Source organism: Lemur catta, chromosome 14 (genome assembly GCF_020740605.2).
Source record: "Lemur catta isolate mLemCat1 chromosome 14, mLemCat1.pri, whole genome shotgun sequence".
NCBI lineage: Eukaryota > Metazoa > Chordata > Mammalia > Primates > Lemuridae > Lemur > Lemur catta.
The window spans coordinates 10,376,246-10,400,353 of record NC_059141.1 but is presented as its reverse complement, the minus strand read 5'-3'; the positions used below and the strand labels follow the sequence as shown (position 1 = coordinate 10,400,353).

The 24,108-nt window shown below is 39.6% G+C and overlaps 1 long non-coding RNA gene across 2 annotated transcripts in view; it reads left to right on the top strand.

Moving 5' to 3' along the window:
- LOC123649610 overlaps window positions 1-15,582 on the top strand; it is an 81,654-nt gene extending 66,072 nt beyond the window's left edge. For both annotated transcript variants that reach the window (XR_006739087.1, XR_006739088.1), the window contains exon 4: window positions 15,174-15,582. This is a non-coding gene — a long non-coding RNA (uncharacterized LOC123649610). The remainder of the gene's footprint in view (window positions 1-15,173) is intronic.
- Window positions 15,583-24,108: the final 8,526 nt, after the last annotated feature.

The window sequence follows — 24,108 nt, the reverse complement described above, 5'->3', positions numbered from 1 at the left end:
GAAACTGTTTTCTTAGTAGAAGGAATGGATTTGTTCTGGCCCATTTATAGTCTCTTGCCCTTGTGGACCCCACACACACCCGTGAGTCAGCTGCTGGAGGCAGACGGAGGCCATGGCACAGTGATAGGCCAGTTGACCCACTTGGGTCAGTCCCTGAACGTGGGAGCTAGGTCAGCTAGCCACAGACTCCAGGGGCCACACATCTGCACCTGAAATCGCACAGGTTCCCCGCATTGCAGCACTGCTCACTGCCACACCTGCTACTTTATAGAGCCACTAAGAGGTGCTCTTTAAAGTTCCTCCCTTCACGCTGTGCCTCATTAGTCACAGACCAACCGGGCCGTGAGAAAACATCAGAATATATCTGTCACCTCTAACAATTTACGGAGCAGATTCTCCATTTCCTTTGTTATGCTATGAATAATTCTGTGGCTTCTCCGGTTTTATTAAGAAGCCTTTCCCTTGGTTTCTCTTTGTTCTTCTCATCTAATCTCTTAATGGAAGTTGCTAATTAAATTCCTATAGCCATTTTTTTAACAGTGTTTTGAATAGCAAAGTCTGTCAACTGCAGAAAGTGTATATTCTTATCAACACGCCTGTTGCCTGGAGGAGCGAAGGCCTCGCCAACAGATGGCTGCCGAGGAAGGCCCGGCAGGCCTCACATCTGCAGCACCTGTCAGCAGGCGCACGCGAGGGAGCGCGGGGCTGGAGAGGAGCGCCCGTTTGGGTCCAATAAATGGAATCCAGGTTGCTAGAGTGTTTCCGCGAATCTCAAGTGGAACTTGGCAAATTTAAGCTAAGCATTCTGGGCATGTTCTTGTTTTTAAGCATCCTTTGATGCTGCCCCATTAACAGCCACGTATCCCTTTAAATCTAAGTGGTATCACATCTCTGAAGGAAATTTAAAAAGCAGCTGAGTGCCTGACATGTATGCCAACACGTCTTTTTATCGGACACAAGTCATCAAATAGAGTTTCACTAAATTTACTTGTTACTGTCTGGTAGGCGCTTTCAAGGCCTGCGTGAACAAGGAGGAATAGTCTTTTATACTGAACTTACATGGAAGTTAAGGATGCAAATGTTTTCCCTCAAACCAATTCCACTTTTACTCCTGCATAGGTAGTTAGCTGCGTAATGTCTTGTAATTGTGAGTCCGTAATTGTAGGATAATCCACTAATACAGAAATCAGTACCAAATCAGTCCCTTTTTTTTTTGAGACAGAGTCTTGTTCTGTTGTCCTGGCTAGAGTACAATGGCATCATCATGGCTCACTACAATCTCAAACTCCTGGGCTCCAGTAATCCTCCTGCCTCAGCCTCCCAAGTAGCTGGAACTACAGGCGTGTACCACCACTCCCAGCTAATTTTTCTATTTTTAGTAGAGACGGCAGGGTATCACCCTTGCTCAGCCCAATCTCAAACTCCTGACCTCAAGCAATCCTCCTCCCTGGCCTCTCAGAGTGCTAAGATTACAGGTGTGAGCCACCACACTTAGCTCCTAATCAGTCCCTTTAAGGGAACTTTTGTCCTTGATCAAATGTTGGTACCTGCCTAAAGCAAAAATTTATTTATTTTCTCAAGAAATACTTTTTCCATGCAACACAGTTGTCAAGTACTGATGCTGGGCACTGGATGTGGAGCAGTTGTCACAACTTGGCTCAAGAGAGCAGGCTAAGCCCACGGGTCTAACCTCCTCCCACATTCTACTTCCCACAAATCATCAGAACGAGGGTGTGAGTGTTTGTGCCTCTTCATAACAGTGCTGGGAAATATGAGAGACTAGCCAGAGATTTGGGAAATTTCTGAAAGATAGAAGGGATCAAATCTATGGAAAAATAAAGCTAGAGTCTAGCAGAAACTACAGCTCAAAAAAAGAGGTAGAATGCCCCTTAGAATAGGACCAGTTCTGGGAAAGCTCCGAGGGAAGAGGCAAAGGAAAAGGGGGAGGAAGGGTCCCTGTGGAAATCGTCAGAGTGGCTAAAAATTTAACTCAGCAATTATATTTGTCCAAAAAAATAGTTATATTTGTGCACCAGTATGTATGAACGGGGATGAGCCTTGCTACCTGACCCATAATAGTGACAATGACCTGATTGTCTATCTATCGGCAAGTGAGTTACTATGAAATTATGTTGATCACTATGTATTGACATGACAAGATCTCCAACACATGATGTGAAAGGAAAACAACAAGCTGTAAAAAAAAAAAAAAAAAACATACAGTAACGTGAAAGAGAAGGTAGATAGATAGATGGAGTGTGTGTACACATGTTTATGAATGCAAAGATTCAGAACTAGGAATAGGAGTTTTGCCAAACAGTTGTCAGACGTCACCATTTGGACGCTGAGGGTCTAGTTAGGGTGAGGGGGGCATACACTTTTTATTTTCATGTTTATGTAATGCCTGAAATTCTTATAAGGCCATATTAATGTGTCATATATGTGATTACAGATACATAAAGCACAATGAAAATGGCAAAAGCAGACATGCTACTCGTCCCCAAAGAGTGTATGTGGGAGATAAAGGCAGGTAGAGAAAATGTTGTTGGCAATTCAGTGAAACAGGCAGAGTTCTGTCAAGGTGGCTTAGCTCCTCAAAAAGCACATAACCCAATATAGACTTCCAAGGACTTCCCCGAAGCAGTGACCTCTAAGCTGAACTCTGAAGGGAGACCAGCGCTGGTCAGATGGATGGAAAGTGGAGGACGGCAAGCAGGGAGCCGTCCAGCAAAGCCAAGGCGTTCAGGTTGAGGTGGACATGACAGATGAGCCTGGACAGGGATGAGAAGGGACCCAGTGGACTGTGGAGGTCCTTGTGAGCCGTGCCAAGGCATCCCACCTCCCTCCTGGGCCTCTCACTTGGGGACGTGGTATGTTGGAGCTCCAGACCTGAGGGCGAGAGCTGCAGGGGGAAGCTACATCTCCAACGAGTTCATCTCTGTCAGCCTCCCTTCCTGCAAGAAGACACTGGGAGCTCGGAGAACTGCAGAATTGCATGGAAGTGACTGAGACGACCTCTCTGAGGGTTGGGTTACCAGCTAGAGTTCCTCCCTTACAGTCCTACATGTTGGCCATCCCCATGAAATCTTCCTTCTTTCTTTCCCACCCAAACGGGTACCCAGATGCTCTCTGCAGGTGGTCAGGAAGATTCAGGTAAGGACAGCAGAGCAGACACTCCTTTCTGCATCCTTTGCCTTCGCCTGAGATCAGCCCATGACTGCTAATAAACCCTGCCTGGAAAAATTTTACCTCCTGAAATCTTTCTGAAAATGTACAAGTGGGCCAGTCACTCCTTCAAGGAGCACAGACTTGAAGTTAAGTGGCTGGACTTTCCATGCTACCATGGCAGACAGAGGGGAGACATATGGTGAAGCCAGAAGAGGCAAGCTGCCTTCTCCTGAGGGAGCAGCTCAGATATGGCCAATAGCACTGCAGCTTTCCAATGTGTCTTATGCTCGTCTTTCCTGAGTCAACACTGGCGTGTGAGAAGAAGAGACATGGCAGCTGTGCCTGGCGTAGCCCCATGCACCCTGTGGACAGAGTGTGCCTGTGGCCTCTCAGGGAAAAAATGTGGGGCAGCCAAACTGGCACTGAATTAGTTTCCTAGGGTTGCCACAAACTGGATGGCTTAAAATGGCAGAATTTTCCTAGCACTGGGAGGCTGAGGAGGGAGGATTGCTTGAGGTCAGGAGTTCGAGACCAGCCTGAGCAAGAGCAAGACTCTGACTCTATTAAAAATAGAAAAATTACCTGGGTGTGGTGGTGTGTGCCTGTAGTCCCAGCTACTCAGGAGGCTGAGGCAGGAGGGTCGCTTGAGTCCAGGAGTTGGAGGTTGCAGTGAGCTATGATGACGCCACTGCACTCTTGCCTGGGCGACAAGAGCAAGACTCTGTTTCAAAAGAAAAAAAAGTAGCAGAATTTTATTCCCTTAAAGTTCTGGAGTCTAGAAGTGTGAAATCAAGGGAACAGAGGGGTTGTGCACCCTCAGAAGGCTCAAGGAGAGACTTATTCCTTCTGTCTTCCAGCTTCTGGCGGCCTCGGGCGTTCCCTGGCTTGTGGCTGCATCACTCCAATCTCTGCCCCTGTCTTCACTTTGCCTTCCCCTCTGTGTCTGTGTCTTCACCTTTTCTGTCTCTTTTAGGGGCACCATGTCTTTGGATTTAGGGCCCACTCAGGTAATCCAAAATGATCTCATCTTGAGCTCTTTAACTTGATTAATTACATCTACAAAGATCCCTTTTCCAAATAAGGTCACGTTCATAGGTTCAGGGGGTTAGGATGTGCACATATCTTTTTGGGGGACATAATTCAACCCTCTACAGATACTTAACCAGCTTTGTTGGTATTTCTAAGGCCTTTGCTCTCAATTTTCTCCACCAGGTTCAGGGTCAGTCTTAGACTTTACACTTGGCTTACCATCTCACTCAGATGTTGTTTGGGGTAGAAGGAGAACAACAGAGATAAAATGGTGTGGCTTTAGAGATGAAATTCAGAACCCTCATTATTTAGATGGAAAAACTGGCCAAAAAAAATCTGGTTGCTTGCCCAAGGTCACAATTTAAACACAGAGCTGGTGCTCCAATCCAGGGGTCCTTTCCATAACCCTATGTATAAGATTCTAGGTACTTGTGTTTGACCTCAGTTACAGTTGAGTGTTAGGCAGAAGACAGTTATTTTGAAGAGGAAATATTAAAAGTGGTAGAACTTTCATCTTGCAACTCCTTATTCAATAGTAGGACCTTGAAAATTCTGCTCCTACGGGGCAGAACAGAACCAGGGTTACCCAGACCGTTTAATACTTTCTTGCTTAGGTCTCACCTTGTCCCAATAAATGAATCTGTCTCTTTATTTCAGAAAGTGTTGGTGTGTTAAACTGCGCTTTGTTCCAATTAGAGAAAAAAACTACCCCAAATGCTGTGAAAACAAAACATTTTAGTTCACGAACTTGAAGAAGTGTTATCGAGGCCTTTAGTTCAGTCTGGTAAACCAAGGAGTAGGATAGCAGACTTCAAAGACTGGGCAGTATTTTTCTTGGGACGTGAATTAGGAAAGAATGGGGCTGGGGCAGGGCAGGGTGAGGGCATCCTTTGGACTCACTTACAAGGCTTGGCTTGATAGAAGTGCTGGGTGCCTGTGACTATCTGTTATGTAATGCATACCCCAAGCAGTTGTAAAGTCATTGAGACAATGGTCAAACTTGGGAAGTTCCCAACTCATGAATATTGCAGATAGCCCATTTTCTTCACCTCCAATTGAATCTGATACTTTTGAATAGGCTGTGAGGTGTTTGGGACTTTATCTGAGCCAGAGCCGCTAAGCTGAAAGGAGACGTGAATGGATGAGGGAGTCATTCAAAAAATGCTTTCATTTGGTTTCAGAAACACTTTCTTTGTTTTGATGTGCTCAGAACATCATCTATTTGAAGTCTGGCTCCACTAGAGTTTTTATCTCCAAAGCAAGAAAAATATGGTAATTTTAATAAATAAGCCACCACAACAAGATGTATTTAAAAAAAAAAAAACTGTTTCCAGGAGATTTGTGCATTTTGAACATGGGTAATGCTTATATAAAAGTCTAAACAAGTGAATCTAAGCTGTAGTCTGTCTTTCTCTTTGTTCTTTATGAAAATATTCACATCTCTCCAACTAAATTAACATATATTATCACAAATGTGTCATTCTCAAATTTCCTGAGCTCGGCTTATCACTCACGGCTCTTTTTTTCACTCATGACTGTCTTTCTGAAAACAAAACAACATTATTCACACCAATAAGTGTAACAGGCACAATGGGATAAAGCACTGGGAGCGACTTCTTTGTACTTATCGAGGTGACCTCTCGCTCTTGGCTTTTCCTTTCTTCGCCTCTCTGGAGTCACCATCTCTGAGATCTCTGAGAAGGAACTGTGGAACCCTATGTGCCGTTAGTGTGCCCCACACCTGTTTGTCTTCTGCGCTCCCTTTGTGCTCCGGGAGAATTCGGCGTCCCAGGCAGAATCTAACTCCTGGCTTTATCCTGCAGTTGAAGACGGTGTGTCTTGTTTAAAGAGCAATTACTCCATTCCTCTCACTGACTTCATGCATCGGTGATTTAAATGGCCAGGGAAAAAGCCTAAGTAGATGGTCTCCTGACACTTGAATAAAAAATAAAATCAACTATTTACTTAAAGCTCTATTTGAAGCCAGAGACCCTTTGGAGAGTTTGACCAGACTCAAAGAATCATTTAAAAGATTGTAGATAATTGTATTTACATACATTCCCACACCTGGGAGTGAATCTGTGTAATAAACACGTGTATATATACCAGTGAGAAATACAAGCTAGGGGTGTCTAGAAAGAAGGATGGGGGCAAATCTCAGCCCACTCTGTATTCTAATTCATGCTAGGAAAACAGAGTCCCCTGGAAAGATTCCTTGATGTCCAAATTTAGAATTCAGAACCAGTGCAGTAGAGAGAGATAATTCAGAATTTTCTGTCTAATATCAGTGGGATTCTAAGAGCATTACTTTTAGATTTGCCACTTAGAGCAACTCACCACTAAAAATATCTTCTGATTAAATGAAACTGAGCCCTCTACCAGGACATTAGAAATGATATGGGAACAGATTACAGTTTTCTGACTTACTAAGATAGAGTTCTTTGTGTTACTTGAGTGGCAAATACCATTTACATAGGTTGCTAAATGCTTATGGATTATGATAATAACATGAAATAGCTTGAGCTTTGCTATTTTAGCAATATAAAAAATTAAGTATAAAGCATCTTACTCATCTTGGCCTGCTGTTTATATTTCCTACAAACTTTTCAGTCAGTTCAGTTTTTAATCAAAATATTACCAAGCCCTAGATGTTGTTCAGATCAAAAATACATTTTAACTATGAACATCATGGACACACCAGTGATCAAAAATCCATCTTGCCAATGACTGTCAGAAACCTAAGCCTTCAGAATGTTAAGAATGACCAGAATAGAAATGGTCTTTGGTGTACACTGAATTTTTATTTTTGTTTTTGTTCTAACAAATCCCACTTCTTTCCCCAGCATCTTAACAATATGTGCAGGCAACGTAACCATTATCTTTTCATATTCCTTCCTTTCTCAGAGAAATTCAAGACTTTATTAACAATTTTGGCTGGGATATTCTGGTTTCCTTTCTGTCTTTGCCATAAGTTGGCTTTTAAATCACCTGTAATGAGCAGAAGTTGTATACAAACTCCCTAAAGAGAGGGCAGGTAAATTATCTCTTAATTCTGCCCAGTCACCACAGATCAACATTGATTACTCTTGCTCAGAATTACAAAGTTGGTTCATGCCTGGATGCTTAAGCCTATGGTGACTCGAGAACTCTAAACCCTACTGGGCATTGGCAGGCAGAATGTCTGTAAAATTACTCTGAAAACATTAAATCTTCATGGCTTGGAGATTAAGAGTCTCTCCCTCAGTGCAGGTATTTTCTAGTACAGAGTGTTAAAATCGACTTGCTGTTGTTAAAGCATCCATGCTCCTAAATTTTCCACCTAAGCCACTAAGGAGACAGAGGTAGGAATGTATTTTAGGTGCTGGAACACTGCAAAGACTATACCCATATCAGGGGCAAACATGGAGCCTTTTTTTGAAAAACATTTTTAGTGTAAGCCTTCTTTTGAAATAAGGCTTTGGGGAAACAAAAAGGGGAAAAAAAAAAAAGCTACCTACTCTGATTAAGCTCACAAAGAGACTACAGTACTCCACATTATCTTAAGAAAAACAAAAGCCCAAAAACACAGCCCATAGCCTTTCCATCAAGGAGACAGACATTAAAGTACATTAGCACTATCATTTGTATGTCTATAAATATCAATAAAGTATGTGATTTGGCTTCACTTTCATACAAAGGAGGACTATCCTTTTCAGGAAATTTCGCAGAGACACTCACCAACAAAAGTTCAGTAATTTAATCTTCGGAAAGCTCAATAATGCTAAGTTCAAAATTGCAGGTTTTAAACTAATGTACCTGATAAGTGCTGATGGCAGAACTAAAGCGAGCCATTATTAGGTAATCCAATATTCCCAGCCCCGGTTATCTGTAACAGAGAAGAGTCTCCCTAAAACAGCAGTAATGTGTTCACATCTACATTAATCTCTGAAGTCAAAAAAAGGCATTCTTCATGGGTTTTATCTGTTTCCAAATGTCTGCCTCCACCAGGAGTGATTTTGCACTCGTGAGGCAGCTATGCAGATGGCTCCAATATCTTTGTCCGATAGGTGCTATTTTACAGATCCACGGATACTGTCCTGCAGACTAGACTTTAACGGCTGTCTGACACTTATGTTTAACAGGACTTGGAGACCCTGAGCCAAATGGGGCCTTTGCTTCTGTTGCTTCCAGACACTGAAGGGCCTGGAGGCTGAACTGGTGTGTGTATGGGGGGTGGGCGGGGCGTGGTGGGGGTATGTGTGTCAGGCGTAGGGGCAGTTGGTTAGGGTTTTATTCGCTTCTTATGTGTAGCATGGCTTCCAACTTTTCTCTAGCACAAGTTTCCTCATGCAAGGCATCATAATGCTAATAGCGAAGATTTATAGAGCCTCCCTTTTTCAAATTTATTCACATAGGGCCACTTACCACTGCTAGAGGTTTGAAACATCTATCTTTTTTCTCCTGAGAGGCAGACCCTATTTCCAGAGCTGAAATAAACATGGTCCACAAACCATTCACTACTCAATAACACGTTAAGAGATAAGGTGGAAAAAGGTAAAACTTATTCAAGGTGATGTGTTTGTCCTGCCTCCCTCCTATAGCAACATTAATGGCAACTGCAGTAAATATATTTTTATGCTGCACAGTTTTGTATGTTCTAATATGGAATTAAACAATCTCCCTTTATAGAGAGTATTTATTGAAACTTGTATCTATGCCTGAATTAAGATCATCTCAATGGAATCCAGAGGATAGGATGGCAGACGGATAACTTAGAACAGGACTACCACTTCTTTTCTCCACTATCTTGACTAGTTCTTGCCTCATTTCCATAAATGAGTGTATTGATACATGAATTTGCATGTTGGATCTTACAAGTCCAGCAGAATTAAGTTAAAAAGTATGATCTTTGGCAGATGCATTCAAGGCAAATGTCTAATGTCCCTGCAGGGGGGATGGCAGTAGCCTGCTGAGTAGAACATTAGTTTTCTTTCACCAACCTCCCAACCTGGGCTAGTTCCCAAGAGACATCATAGGACAGAAGAGAAGGATCAAAATGAGGACTCTCTCCCCAAAACAGGCACTCTAATTATTTTTTTATGAGCCACTTATGTTCTATAATTTTTTGAATTTGGAAGTTGTGTGTATGAAGCAGGAATTCTCTAAGAATCAGCATGTTTTTCTGTTTTATAATGACCACCCAAAGAAAGCACTTTGTTTTCTATTAAAAATTTGGCTAGCTGGCTCCAGAGTGAAAAGAAGTAAACAGCAATCTCCCATTGACTCAGAATGGTTTAAAAATACTTAACTATTTCATATAATTAAGAGCTATCATTCACATCCAATATGCATTACCAATTTTTAAAATAACTTTATCAAATCTAAGTTACATCAAATTCTAAAACTATCCTAAATAAAATCCACCTAAATTCAGGAAGTTGCAGCACTGCCAAATTCACGCTGAGTCTATCAGTTAGCATCCTATAATTCTATAGTTGTAGAAAAGGTGTGAGATTGAGCTGACCACATGTTGAATTTATTAGGATACACCTGGGGAAGCTGGCTTTTTAAACAAGTCTGAGATTTCAGCTTATTATTGTCAACTGTTTCTTACCAATAAAAGCAGGGCAAAGAATGTGAAAAAATTCAATTAAAGTGCCGGAGATGTAATAAGCGTGGAGGTTATGAGCACAAGTGCACCAGTGGGTAACATATAGGTTATATCTAGGACAGAGGTTCTCAAATATGCATGTCCAACAGAATAATGGATAGTTTGTTTAAATAGAATGTTGGCTCCACCCTCAGGGATTCTGATTTAGTAGATTTGGGATGAGGTCTTATCATTTGCATTGATAACGAGTTCCCAGGGGATGCTGATGTTGCTGGTTTAGGTACCACATTTTGAAAATTCTTGCTCTAGAGTCAAATGAAGGTTGGTTTATTTGTTTTTTTGTTGATTTGTTTGTTTATTTCCCAGTCAACTTGATTAGGGTGATGTAAACTCAAATAATTCCCTCCATAAAACTCCCTTTTGTGTCCTCAGAAATTAGAGATATAGATTGCCCAGACTGATCAGACTAATCAAATACTTAACAGATTTTTACTGTATTTTTTACCACTTTGATATGGAGTCATAAAAATTTCACCCAACAACCACAAAGAGCATTTAAGCATTTCAATATATGCATGCAGTGGTTAAGCTTTATAAACTTGGGTTCATAGATAGCGATGTCCTTTCCAGCTATATGACCTTGGACAAGTCATTTAGTACTGCTGTCCCACACCCCCCAGTCTGCAGACCAGTTCCAGTCCATGGCCTGTTAGGGATTGGGCCACAGAGTTCCACTGCTACCCTTCAACCCTCCCAATCCCTGTGGAAAAATTGTCTTCCATGAAACTTAGCAAGGGGTGTGTGTGTGCATAGCAGGAGGTGAGCGGCAGGTGGGGGAGCAAAGCTTCATCTGTATTTACAGCCACTCCCCATCATTTGCATCACCGCCTGAGCTCTGCCTCCCTCCTTCCCCCATCTGTGGAAAAATTGTCTTCCATGAAACTGGTCCCTGGTGCCAAAAAGGTTGGGGACCACTGATTTAGTAGCTCTAAACCTCAATACTGAGATCTATGAAATGCAGCTAATAATACAAACTCCAGTGGATTGTTGTGAGGATTGTAAATATATAGCCCCAATTAAACATATCTTGTATAGTTGGAGCATAATATTAGGTACTTGTTTCAAGAGATTCAATCCAGTAAAGCTCTAGTAACTATAAAGAACTGTAGATAAGGAACCATGGATAACTCAGAGATAGATAACTCAAAGAATTATAGATAACTCAGAGAAAGCCATAGTGTTTTTTATCAATATGTAATATTTTAACATACCATAAAATGTTGATAAATTAAAATATGAAAATTGACTTAATTTTCTGATTAGCAGTTCCAAGAAACTCCTTTCTTCAACTCTGGCTGAAATTCCTCTTAACTCCCCTGCCTTATGAAATAATGTGTGTCTCCAAATCATCTTTCATTGCTGAGTCAGGGTCATATACTGCTTCAGAGTCATCATTTAGATCTAGTTGTTGTTATGGTTGCAGAAGGTAATGGAACATACATTGAGTGAGTTGTTATTCTAGACTATGATCTAGAGTTTAAATATATATATAGTTCCCATTATAAATTAGACTCTCTAGTAAATAAGTGATTTGGTTAGTTAGGGCTTAGTAAATTGATAATGCAGTGAGATTTCAAAGGGTGCTGGAGGACTATAAAAGGTACAGTTCAACCGGGATATGTGAGTTGTTCAGGCAACCGATGGTCATGCTGACCATGGGGGAAGTGGTATTTTGGTGTACCTCTTCCTCCAAATTCATTGACCTAATGTGCTTCAAAGGACTGACACTCTCTGGTGCACCTCTCCATGTTGAATTTCAGATTCCATTGATCTCATCATCATTGGCATTATTTGGTCCCATTATGTATGATCCAAATGTCAAGACAAAAAAGCCCAGCTCTCTATCTGCACTGTGGAAGCTAAGGAATGAAGAAAGCTTGCCTTAAAAAAAAAAAAAAAGCTTCTCAATAGTGGCTCTATAGACATTTGGGGCCAGATAATTCTTTCTTGTGGGGGTTGCGCTGTGCACTGAAGGAAGTTTAGTAGTAACCCTGGCTTTTACCCACAAGATGCCACTAACATTCCTCTTCCCAAGTTGAGATAATCAAGAATGTCTCCAGACATTGCCAGATGTCCCAGGAGGGACAAAATTGACCTTTCTCCCCCAGTTAAGAACCACTGCCATAAAGGCCAGTCCTGGGTCAGAACACCAATGGGACATGTCTCCCTGCCAGACCCTCTGATGTTAATGAGTGTGGAAATGATCGGTGCCTCCCCTGGGAATCTGGCCGTTTCTGTCTTCCTACTAATTCTTTTCATTAGGCTAGCAAAACAGAGATTGCTTCATTCCAACAGAGTCTTATGGAATAGACTGCTTGTATCAGAGATTCTGGGAAGGATCTTAGAGGTAGTCACTCAGGAGATAGATATATGTAGACAACAGATTCCTAAAGAGTTCATATTTCTACTAAGTATAGTCTAGGCAAACCTGATTCTGTTGGTTCCTTGAATTCCTTGATTAATTGGAAGCCAACAAGAAAACCTTGCCAAAAACCTAGATGTGAAACACCTTCATAAAATGCTTTTTATACTGATAATAATGAAAAAATTATTTATGGATTACACATTTGAAGTGACTCAAGGTCTCAATTTTGATTACGAATCTTCACTGTAAATTAGTGACGTAAGAAATTGAGCTGACTATGAATACCTTGAGAAGTTCTTCACTTTTTGTGTGTACATGTGTGTTTTAAGACAAAATTCTTGGTATGAGCTTTTTAATGATTTTTATCTTGTTCTTCTAATAAAAAAATGCAAATTCATGCCTGAAATAGGAATTGTATGGCATATCAATGAAACAGGAGAGGGGCTCTGCCCTCAGGGGCTTACCCAGTCCATGTGGGCAGATAACACTGACACCCATGAAAGAATGAGAATCAAGTGCTACCATGAAACAGAATAGAGCAAGCTCAGTGCATGATGCAGAGTACACAGTATTCAGAGGAGGGGGCTGAATGAAGTTGGGGTCCTCAGGAAAGGTTTCACAAGGGTGTTAACCTGACCCCATGAGCATGGCTGCATGGGTCCTGCTTTCCCCCTGCAGAAAGCTCAGACTGGGAGGTTGAGAAGTGACATGGCAGCTGGACAGAGTGCAACTCACTTATGATCATGAACAAGATATAGTTAGGGTGTTATTAGTTAAATATGCCATGTTGTGGTTAATTATCATTTCCTTGTAATAGTAAAATCAGAAAGGAATTTAGGGACTAAAATTTGATATGAATCAGAAATAACCTGAAGTTTGAGTTATTTATTTCTCATTCCAAATAATACCACTGCTGTAAGGCAGATAAGATGTACTATAGAAACAATGAGCATCTCCCATCCCTTTGGTAGATTACATATATTATTAAATATTTGGTTTGGTGGTAAACTCTGAATTCACTCTATATTTACCTAACATAAATTGAGTAACCACCATGTACCAGGCACACAAATAATAAATACTATTCATGGAGCTGGAGATAACAGAGGCAGCCCAAACAGACAAGGCCTCTGTTCTCACGGACCTTGATTTCTAGTGAGAGTGGATTGATAATTAAACAGGGAACAATCAGAAGGTAATTCCAGAGAGTGTTGTGTCCAGTGGAGAAAACTCCATTAGTGTGATGTGCTGGATCAGGGGCTGCAAACTATGCCCTGTGGCCAGAGCCGTCCCACTGCCTGTTTTTATATGGCCCATGAGCTAAGAATGGTCTCTACATTTGGACCCCAATGGGTAAAATATTATCCTCCCAAAAAAGAATTCCTTTCTTCTCATTCATAGACTTACATTACAAAACATTGTACTCAATTATTCTGAGTTTCATCATAAAAATATTGTGCAAATTTTTCTCTGCTGTCATTTAAGTACCTACACAACATTATCAATTTTGCCCCTTAGCCTGCTGGGTGTCCCTTTGAGTAAAACGTTTGTCAACTGCTGTATTAGAGACCCACAATGCTGGTGGGCCAGGGCCTCAAGGCTAGACCTGGGAGGGGAGGCCTTTCTCCAAGGAGCTGACACTGAGGCTGAGACCCTAATGACCACAGAGCACCCTGGGATCTCATCTACCTCTGCCAGAGCTGTGTAACCTCTGGGTCTCCCTTTCCTTGTTCATAAAATATCTAGGTTGAACTACACCATCTGCCTTCCCTAAATCACTATAGTTCTGTTTCTCCGTTGCCTGATCATCATTTGTCATTCATCACTCATCTTTGCCCACTGTCATGAGTATGAAGAAGAAACATACCAGCAGAAGAGACATTTTCAATTCTCCACTTTTGGATCCATCATACCATTTGGTAAGACTCACAAAAGTCCCTTAAATGTGAGTTCTACAATTAACCTCCAATACGTTGGCGAAGTGTGTGGAAGTTTATCAGAATGCGAGACTGGATGCCTAACAATTTTCCAAACACTGCTAAAAAACATCCCATGCTCACTCTGAATTATTGTGGTCTTTCAAAGTCTATACAAAGTAATATGCAAGGAGACAAAGCTATTTTACCAGGCAGACAGATATTCCAAATTACTGGTTCTTAACAAGCATGGTAATACATCAGTCAAAAGCAATAAATTTAAACTTAATGAAATCTCAATTTGCCTACAGTGCATTTCACTTTGACATTTTCTATATTGCCACGGTGCTTTGATAAAGTTTTTTAAAATGCAAAGAAAGTGTCTGTAAGGCTAAAGACCAGACTTGGTACCATTGTGGCCGAGGCAACATTATAGTACTTAAGTTTCATCACTCTATGCCCTGTGGCAGGCAGAGCCCCAGCGCTAACACAGGTTCAGTTTTCATTATCATCGTATGATTATGCATTTTACTGCATTTAACTGATAATACAACTACCAGCTCACCTTAAAAGAATTAGCTTGGAGGTTTCATTGCTTTCCAAATGGAATTCATTTGACAAACAAATGACAATTAGCCTAGTCTCCCTGTTCTGCGTCAGGATGCTTTTTGATTGAACCTAGACCAATTTACAATTTTTAAATGAGTTTAGACATTTACATTTAAAATGTCTAGAGGAAATTAGCCCTGGGACATCCAACAGCCAAAATGCTTTTTGAAGTTGGTTATTATTTGATCTAGTACCCTCTACCTGTACATTTTGTTCCGACTTCAAAGTTTGGGAATGTAAATGCCACCTCACCTCAAAGCACCGGGAGAAACTTAAAAGCGATTTTGCTCATTATGTTATGCAAAGGAGCCCATATTTTAATATTCGTTTAATATGGTTAGTTAGCTTTAATGACACCAGTGTGGTAGTGTCATAGTTTTGGTATCTGAAAGCGCTGATTGAAGTTTCTGGCTGCTGCTCCTATTTTTCTGCACAGAAAAGAATCATGCCCTTTGAAGGACAGACCCGCTCCTGGCTGTGTCCGTCCCAGTGGGGGCTCAACCTGATGACTTGCAGATGAAGAGTTCACCTGCCTCGGCCAGGAAAGCACAAATCATGATATCAGGAGCTGCTGAGACCCCTGAGTGTCAGATCCCAATCCCCTGGGTGTTTTGTGAGAGCAGGCCCCTCACCCACCACTGCTGAGCAGGCTGCTGGTAATTCCATTATGAAGAAGCAGCACCGATAACCCGGCCGTGGAAACTGGTGTTGCTCTGAAATTCAGCCCACTGATTCCTAGCCAAGTGCATATTTCATTTATTTATTATTGTTTTATTGCTACGTTATTGTCAAAATGAGAAGACAACAGCCTTTTGCCCATTCCGTGTTGTTCAACTGCAAAAATAAAATATAGCGAGGGGAAAGGCCACAGAATGTGCTGTTGCATCATTACCCCGCTCTGAAGGCCTGGTAATCAGTATGATCCACAACTCATTCCACAGAACACTCTGGAAGAAAGGGCAGTCGATGCTGTGCTGAGGAGTCAGCCAGTCCGTATCTGCGTGGAGTTATCATGGCTGTCACAGATCATCCTTGAGAGCTCACCAGAATATTTTGAATTCCTAGTTTTGTCTCATACTACAGGACACACACCACATGTTTTCAAAATAACTTTGAGTTCAAAAGAGTTCCCAAATTATAACAGTGTATAAACCCCAGCATAGAATTCGTGATTTTGAAGACCATTTTCTATGAAAATATTAAGATGCTGACTTCAATGACCCAGCCCCTCGTGAGTCCTCACAACACTGTCATGAGACAAGAACATCAGGAGAGTGACAGTTCACAAATGTAAAAATGGCAGAGACAGGCACAACCCTTGGTCCCCTAATTCGGAACCTCCTGGCCTTACCACCACCATGTATTGTGAAAATGCTGATAAAATAAAGCAACAACAAAAATTCTTTTTCATCTCCGACAACTTAAGTTTATTGCTGAAGAGTTTAAACTTCCTCTAAGCTCTGTGATTTCCCATCAGCTTCCTTCCCACTCCCATTTTCGTTTTCCTTAATGAAAACAGAATCGAGGTCCCTGCCAGAGTGTTTGGAGTCAACTGTGTTTTGATGCCAAATTTAACACACAAGCATCAAATTTTCTCACACACACAATATCCAAACTAGAGACATGCCAGATCCTTCTGTCGAGGGTTTTTTATTGTCCATTTATCCTCCCATAGAAACAGGAATGTTTATCCCTGTACTAAGGGCCTGGCAACAACCACCTTACCCTGCATCCTCAGCCTCTGCCTTAAGCCCCCAGAGTTGCCTAAGAGCCCAGGCAGCACAATTGGAGGAAACCTGGAGATTTTTGCTACCTCGTCTGCCCTCTGCTGGATGGATCGACGGCTGCTTACACGGCAGAAATAGCCGGAAGATTTCTCCTTAAGATGGGTAGATTTTTCACCCAGCCACAGCAAAGCATTTTGGTGTTTTAAGAAATAAATTTTTCCTTTTCTACCAGAGCTTCTTAGAAATGCATTTTTCTCTCTTAATATGTACAGGCACAACAGTTTATTCTGCCTCTTCTGTTTGTAAGCATAGCTACCTTTTTTTTGTTTTAAACATGGAGAGAATTTGTCAGAGTGAAAACCATGAAAAATTCTAACATCTCTCTCTGACACTCAAGTGCTGTATGTGCCCCTTCCCTGGCACCAAGGATCTGGCAGCGGGGAAAAAATAATACAAAATCAGGACCACCCTCATAATATTCTCACAGCATTAAGAAGCAGAATATCATGAAGGTTAAGGCCATGAAACCAGACTGCCTGGGTGCAAATCTGACTCTTAATAACTGTGTGACCTTGGACAAGAAAAATAACTTCTCCAAGCTTGAGTTTACTTTTTTGTATAACTTTTATGAAGTTATAATACTATTTGCCTCCTACAGCTGTTGTAAGGGGTTAAAACCCATATGTATATTATATATATGCTTAGCACATAGAAAGCACTCCATGAGTGCTGTGCTGGGTAGTATCATATAAATGGCACAATATAAGAGATCTCAGTTAAATGCCCTTGGTGGAACAGACAGGAGTACAGATTTTCCAGATCTTTGTTTTAAGGATTTTTAACATTTACTCAAAGGGAATGAGTAGTAGAGCTTCTAAATTGAGAATGGACACATCTCCAGGAAAAGAAACAAAACTTTCAGTGAAATCTTACTCAGAGAAGTGTCTTCTTGGCTTTCTCTGGCAGCAAGATGTTGAAGTATGCGATTGATAATATTCTTTATATCACAATTCTTGAGAAAAAGAGCTAACTTCACAGGAATTGTTGATCTTCTTTGTAGGACTTTACAAAGGAAGGCTAAGAGTTGAAATGGCTTTATGGATTAGGCACACATTAAAGAGGAGACTATCCATACACTCATTCAACAAATATTTGGTGTGTGCCCTCTCTGTGCCTACAGATGGACCTGAGGCTAGAGAGAACAGAGACATGAACAAGACAGACACAGTCCCTACAATCTGGAGCTGACAGACAGATGGGACACACAGATAGTAAACAAGTAATTAAAGGTGAAGAGTGGTCTAAAAAGACCATCATGGAACACAAAACCTCATCTGGAGGTCCTACTTTGTAATTTGCCAAGAGATTCCTTTGTTTTGAGAGATCTCTGTGTTGGAAAATGTCATAATGTTCTAAAAGAATGATAGAAGAGCTATGAAGTCCTACTTATCCAGGGTTGGGAGACTTCATGTTTAGGAAAACCAAGAAGTAGAAGGGACATATTTGCCCACAAAAAATAACATGGGATTTGCAACATAAATTCAGTAGTAATACACCAGAGCAAAACATTACATCCTTATACTCAAGGTTTCATCTATATGAAATAAAATTGCATTTTCAGTGCTTGATAAAAATTCTATGCTACTGTGGTACAGAATATTCTTGAAGGGTTCTCAGAATTAAAGTGGGTCGGTAGGCTTGCACAGGTGCTAACTCAAACACTCTTAAGGGTTGCTGAAGAGGAACTGGGGATATTGCAGATCTGCCAGAAGATATTTTTTCTCTGCTATGAAGTGCAGCATTTGTAGGTATAAGACACAGATATATATATATATAGTGTATACAGTGTATAATGAATCCCCCTCTTATCAAATTTTCCAAATAGCTAAAGTGATCTAAGAGGGAAATAATTGCATGTAGTTCACCAGGCCAAGATAAACCATATCTGTATAAAACTTCAAGTGAAATTATTATTAGAATCTACAGTATATTAAATTATGTTTTTCTTTATTTAATGAATTTCCAACGAGGAAAACAAATTGAGGTTAACATTCTTGGGTCACAGAATGAGCCCATGGCGGTGGCCTCCTTTTTACCAGTGTGGGTGAAACTCCTATTTTTAGTAACATACCTTCTACTCCCTTTAAAATTATAAATTGATAATTTATAATTGTATTAATTTCTGGGGTTCAAAGAGGTATTATGATTTATGAATACAATGGGAAATAATTAAATCAAACTAGTTAACATACCCAGCGCCTCAAATACTTAAACATTTTTTGTGGTGAGAACATTTGATATTTATTCTCTTAGCAATTTTTAAATGTACAATACTCTATTAACTATATTCACCATGCTATGCAATAGAACTCAGAAAAAATATTTCTCCTGTCCAGTTGAGATCTTATACCCTTTGATCATCATCTCCCCTTTCCCCCCCGCCCCCAGCCTCTGTAACCACCATTCTCCTCCCTGTTCTATGTGTTCAATTGTTTTAGATTCCACCTATAAGTGAGAACACACTGTGTTTGTCTTGCTATGCCTGGCTTATTTCACTTAGCATGAGGTTCTCCAGTTGCATCCATGCTGTCACAAATGACAGAATCTCCTTCTTTTTTAAGGCTGAATAGCGTCCCCTTGTGTGCACATACCACATTTTCTTTATCCATTTACCTGTTGATGGCCACCTAGATGATTCCGTAACATGGCTATTGTGAATGGGAGTGCAGACATTTCTTCAACAGAGTAATTTCAAATCTTTTGGGTAAAAACCCAAAAGTGGAATTGCTGGATCATATGGTAATTTTATTTCTAATTTTTTGAGAAAACTCTATGTGGTTTTTCATAATGGATTTACCAAATCTCTTGCTGATTTGTCTGACTTCCTTAATCTCCTTTCTCAGTAACTAATCATTTTCAGGTCAAATCTATAAACATATAGTCAAGTAGAGGTGAGATACATGTGAGAATATTATTGCTCAGGTATCTAAATCATTGAATTAAATGATCCAGATGATTTCCCAATACTCTGTTGATGTATATGTAGATAGATATAGATCTCGGACAAACAGCTGAATAAAAAATGGTTAATCTGATAATTGGGGAACAGAGACAACAGGGAGAAAGTTGGTTCAAATTCAAATTGTAGTTCATAGACTTATTCTTCCAGAAAAATTTCACAAACTGAAAAATCTGTTAGGCAAACCTGTTAACCTGCTAATACTGACCAAGAACCTAGGATATACAGATTGATGGCTTTAACTTAATGTAATTTAATGAGGAGAAAAATATAAGTTCTTATTAGGTTAGTATATCACCCATTTTGATAAATGTTCTGTTAAATTTTTCCATAAGAGATTTTAATTAGAACCATAAAAATATATTTATTTTATATAAAAGTTATATATGCATATATTCATGTTTAGCATATATATGTATACATACACACATACATATCCCTAGATACACATTCATGAACACACATACATTTATCTCGTAGAAAGTAAAGAACTCATGTACCAGATGGACCCATGTAAAATGGCTCAAGACCATTATCTTTGTTGTAAACATAGTAAAATAAGCAAACTCCGCTTAAACAAGAAACAAGCTGCCATTCTTCACCTTTAAAAGTCACACTCTGAACAATCTAAAGTCTCACAATGAAGACATGCTGATTACTAAGGTAACGACATTTGCAGTAAAATATTAAACCTCTTCTGAGTGTGCATTAATATTTTGGTTACATTGAATAGTCTTCAATGATTCATTGCAGTATGTTTGCTGATTGGTACCCTTGCCTGGAAACAGGTAGGCTTCCTCATCCACACACAGAAATGACATTTGGTGATGATGTAGTAGAGATTAGCAGAGCTACAGTTTGGTAAAACTAATTCCTAAGCGTAGATAAAGAGCCATTTCCATTCACTTGGGAAAGATCCACAATGAAAGTCGCCATTCATGGGTCTGGAGCCAGCGCCTTCTCAGTGTGGCTGCGGGTCTCCATTCTCAAGGTGGAGTGTAAGTGAGACCTGGGATCTCTCACTTGACAAATGCTTTTTCATGTGAAAAACATGAACTCCTTTTCCCCCTAGACTAAGTTGTGTCAGATCATTGTCTCTTCCGTAGTACAGGAAGAGAAGCTAATCTATAAAACAATGAGACTTCACTCTGGATGCCAAAATCTGCAATCACATTGTACAGAGGGGCTTCATGAATAATTCCCGGGGTATGATCTGACATTAATCTGGAAGTTAATACAGAGCTGGGGCATTGCCAGCATAAAGCTGACTGATTTCTTTATAACAGGGCACTTTCAAGGTGAGGATAGAGCCTTTGCTCTAAGTTATGCTCTCAATCCAAGTTGATCACGAAGCTATCATCTTTACGTCTTGTGTTTCCTCCTCCGAGTTGGATGTCTAGGTATTGGCAACAAGGTACCATCTTAGAAAGAAGGAACTTCAATTAAGCAAGACGGCCCCAAGATTTTAGCTATTGCTCACATATTGGTTAAAGAGCCTTGTTGTAAGGAAATCACCTAATGTGGCATAACTGTACATCTGACACTGTTCCCGGCCAGGCCATAGATCAAGGCACCCATTTGCTCTCAGAACTGCTCTCTTACAGAAGCAGGCCTAGGGAAAATAATTTCAAAAATCTCCTTTTGGAGTTATTGATGGGTCAATTTGGATACCTCCTCTTGAGGTAAACCAGAATTATGATGAATAAATGATCTTTTCTTGGTTAAAATGTTCCATTTATTTAAATACATATTTATAGGGTGCACATATTATGTTCAGCATTGGGATAGAAACTGTGAGAAATTCTTAAGAATTAACAAAAACAAAAAGCAAACCCAACCAGTCAACAGCAGCATGTTTTCAGCCCTGGGGATCTTCCTGTCCAGTTAGAGAAAAATGGAAACAGATAACAATGTTCAGAGAAACGAGAAGTGAGCAGAACAGAACACTGGGAGGAGGCATCTTGCAGAGGACTGAGTTGCAGAGGGTTGACTGTGGGTTGAGCTTTGAAAAATGGTAAGAGTTTGGGTTGGTGAAGAGGACTTATTTTTATTATTAAAAGTAATAATAGGCCGGGCGCGGTGGCTGACGCCTGTAATCCTAGCACTCTGGGAGGCCGAGGCGGGTGGATCGCTCAAGGTCAGGAGTTCGAGACCAGCCTGAGCGAGACCCCGTCTCTACTAAAAATAGAAATAAACTATCTGGACAACTAAAAATATATATAGAAAAAATTAGCCGGGCATGGTGGCACATGCCTGTAGTCCCAGCTACTCGGGAGGCTGAGGCAGTAGGATCGCTTAAGCCCAGGAGTTTGAGGTTGCTGTGAGCGAGGCTGACGCCACGGCACTCACTCTAGCCCGGGCAACAAAGTGACACTCTGTCTCAAAAAAAAAAAAAAAAAAAAAGTAATAATAACCAAGCAAACAAATGGACATGATGCTGATTTTCCTGTGTAATATTTAAAATACTTAACAACAGTTGTGATATTAAATATTTAACAACAGGTATGGGACAGGTACCCACCAATCAGAGTGGGTGTAATCTGCCCTTAACCAACACAACCAGAACAGTGCAGAACAGCACAATAGCAGCCTGGCCTGTGACTGAAATTTTCTTGTTCTGTTTGTTCAGCTGTCTGTTTTCTGTCTCCCTCCTCTAGACTATAAATGTACCTGCAGCATGTGAAGAACTGCCTAAGTATGACTGTTTCTCAGTATTTGTTCAGTAGCCAAATGTTTACAAAACTGTACAAAAAATCTCAGATTGGCTTGACTAGAGCAGAAAACTCATCTTAGGGAGTTGAAAATGAAATTAGGTAGATAGGATGGGCAAAATGATGGTGACCTTTAAATGTCAAGATTTGAAATTTGAATAATTTTCTGTGAACAGTGGAGAACCAGTGGAAACATACAAACAGGGATACAGCAACAACAGTAGGATCATCACCATCATTCCCAAAGTCATTGTTCCTTCCATAACCTTGATGAACTTTTACTTAGTGCCAGGCATTGGTACTTTGTGTTTATGTGTATTACCTCATTAAGTCCCTGTAACAGCTCAATGAAGTGGCTCCTTTTATTATCTCCTTTTTATAAATGGGCAAACTGAACCTTAAAGATCTCCAGAAACCTGTTCAAGTTCACATAATTCCTAACCACGACACCATACACACACACACACATACACACACACACACACACACACACACACTCTGATCAAAATGGTTTTCCTAACCAAAATACATAACACTTTAACAAGGAAAATCACCCGTAATTTCAGCATGATACCACTCTTAGAATTTCTTCATTCTTTCTTTCAGACTGTTACCCACATTTTATACAACTGTACTACAATGATTATACAATTTTATGATATGCTTTTTTTTACTTAATGTTATCATGTAAAACTTCTTTATTGTTGCATAATATTTATAATTATAATTTGTAATGGTTGCTTTTTAGTTCCTTTTTATCCTTTTTGAGTTTTTAAAAAAATTTTTTTGCTGTTACAAATGATACTTCAGTAAATATGTTCCTCCGTATACCATATTTTACTTCCTAATTATTTCCTTTGAATTAATTCCCAAGAGTGTGCTGTGTCAGAGAGTAGAAACATTTCACAGATCCTGAATTATATTACTAAAATTTTTTCCAAGAGGATTATGTTAACTTCTACTAATTCCAACAATTATTATTTGCCAATTTCAGTAAAAAAATCTCATAATCATTAGGTATTAGGTAGTTTAGTTTTTACTTAAAAGAAATAGATGGTACTTTTTATCTGCATTTTTATTACTAGCTAATTTAAACATTAAAACAAATTATATGTATTTCTTCATACTTAAATTGGGCAAATCTGGTCCATTTGTTTATTATAATAAATCTTAATATTATTCTTACAAAGGTGATTAAGATCTTTATTATACTATAAAAAGTACTAGTTTGTCATTTTTTATATAAATATATTTTCTAATAGGCTGCTACAATTTATTTTTATGTTCTATATTTTCGCTGTAGAGGCATTTTGAAATTCGTTTGCAATTTATTACTTTGTAATTCCTTCAGTTGCTCCAATCTTTAGAAAGTTCTCATCCCTCCAAATATCTGAGATTCTATTTTATTTTTGGCTGATTTTCACTGATTTTGATTATTTTAGGCTTTCCATGCAGATTATTTTTAGTATATAGGAAGTAAGGAATAAAGCATTTTTTCTCATTCTCTTCATTTCCTTATTGCTTATGATGCTTTACTGTGTATTAATTTTTTTATTTAATTTATGGGTATCTGTCTTGTTTCACTGATGTATTTTATTTGTTAGCATTCTAGTCTTGTCTTTTTTATTGCTGTTGTTTTATAGTGTGGTATATTTGATAGGATTGGCTTTTTAAAAAAAAAAAAAAACTTTTTTGAGAATCATACCCATTTACTTTTCCAAATGAAGTCATGAATTATTTTTGTTTTTTCCAAAATAAACTTCTGGAATTTCAAACTTCTGGATTACTTTAGCCTATATGTAATCTTAGGACAAATCAATAGTATTGTATGCGTCATTTATTCTAAGCTTTTCTATTTTCCAATAAAGATTTCTTTATATAAGTCATTGATATAATTTATTATGCTATTTCTTA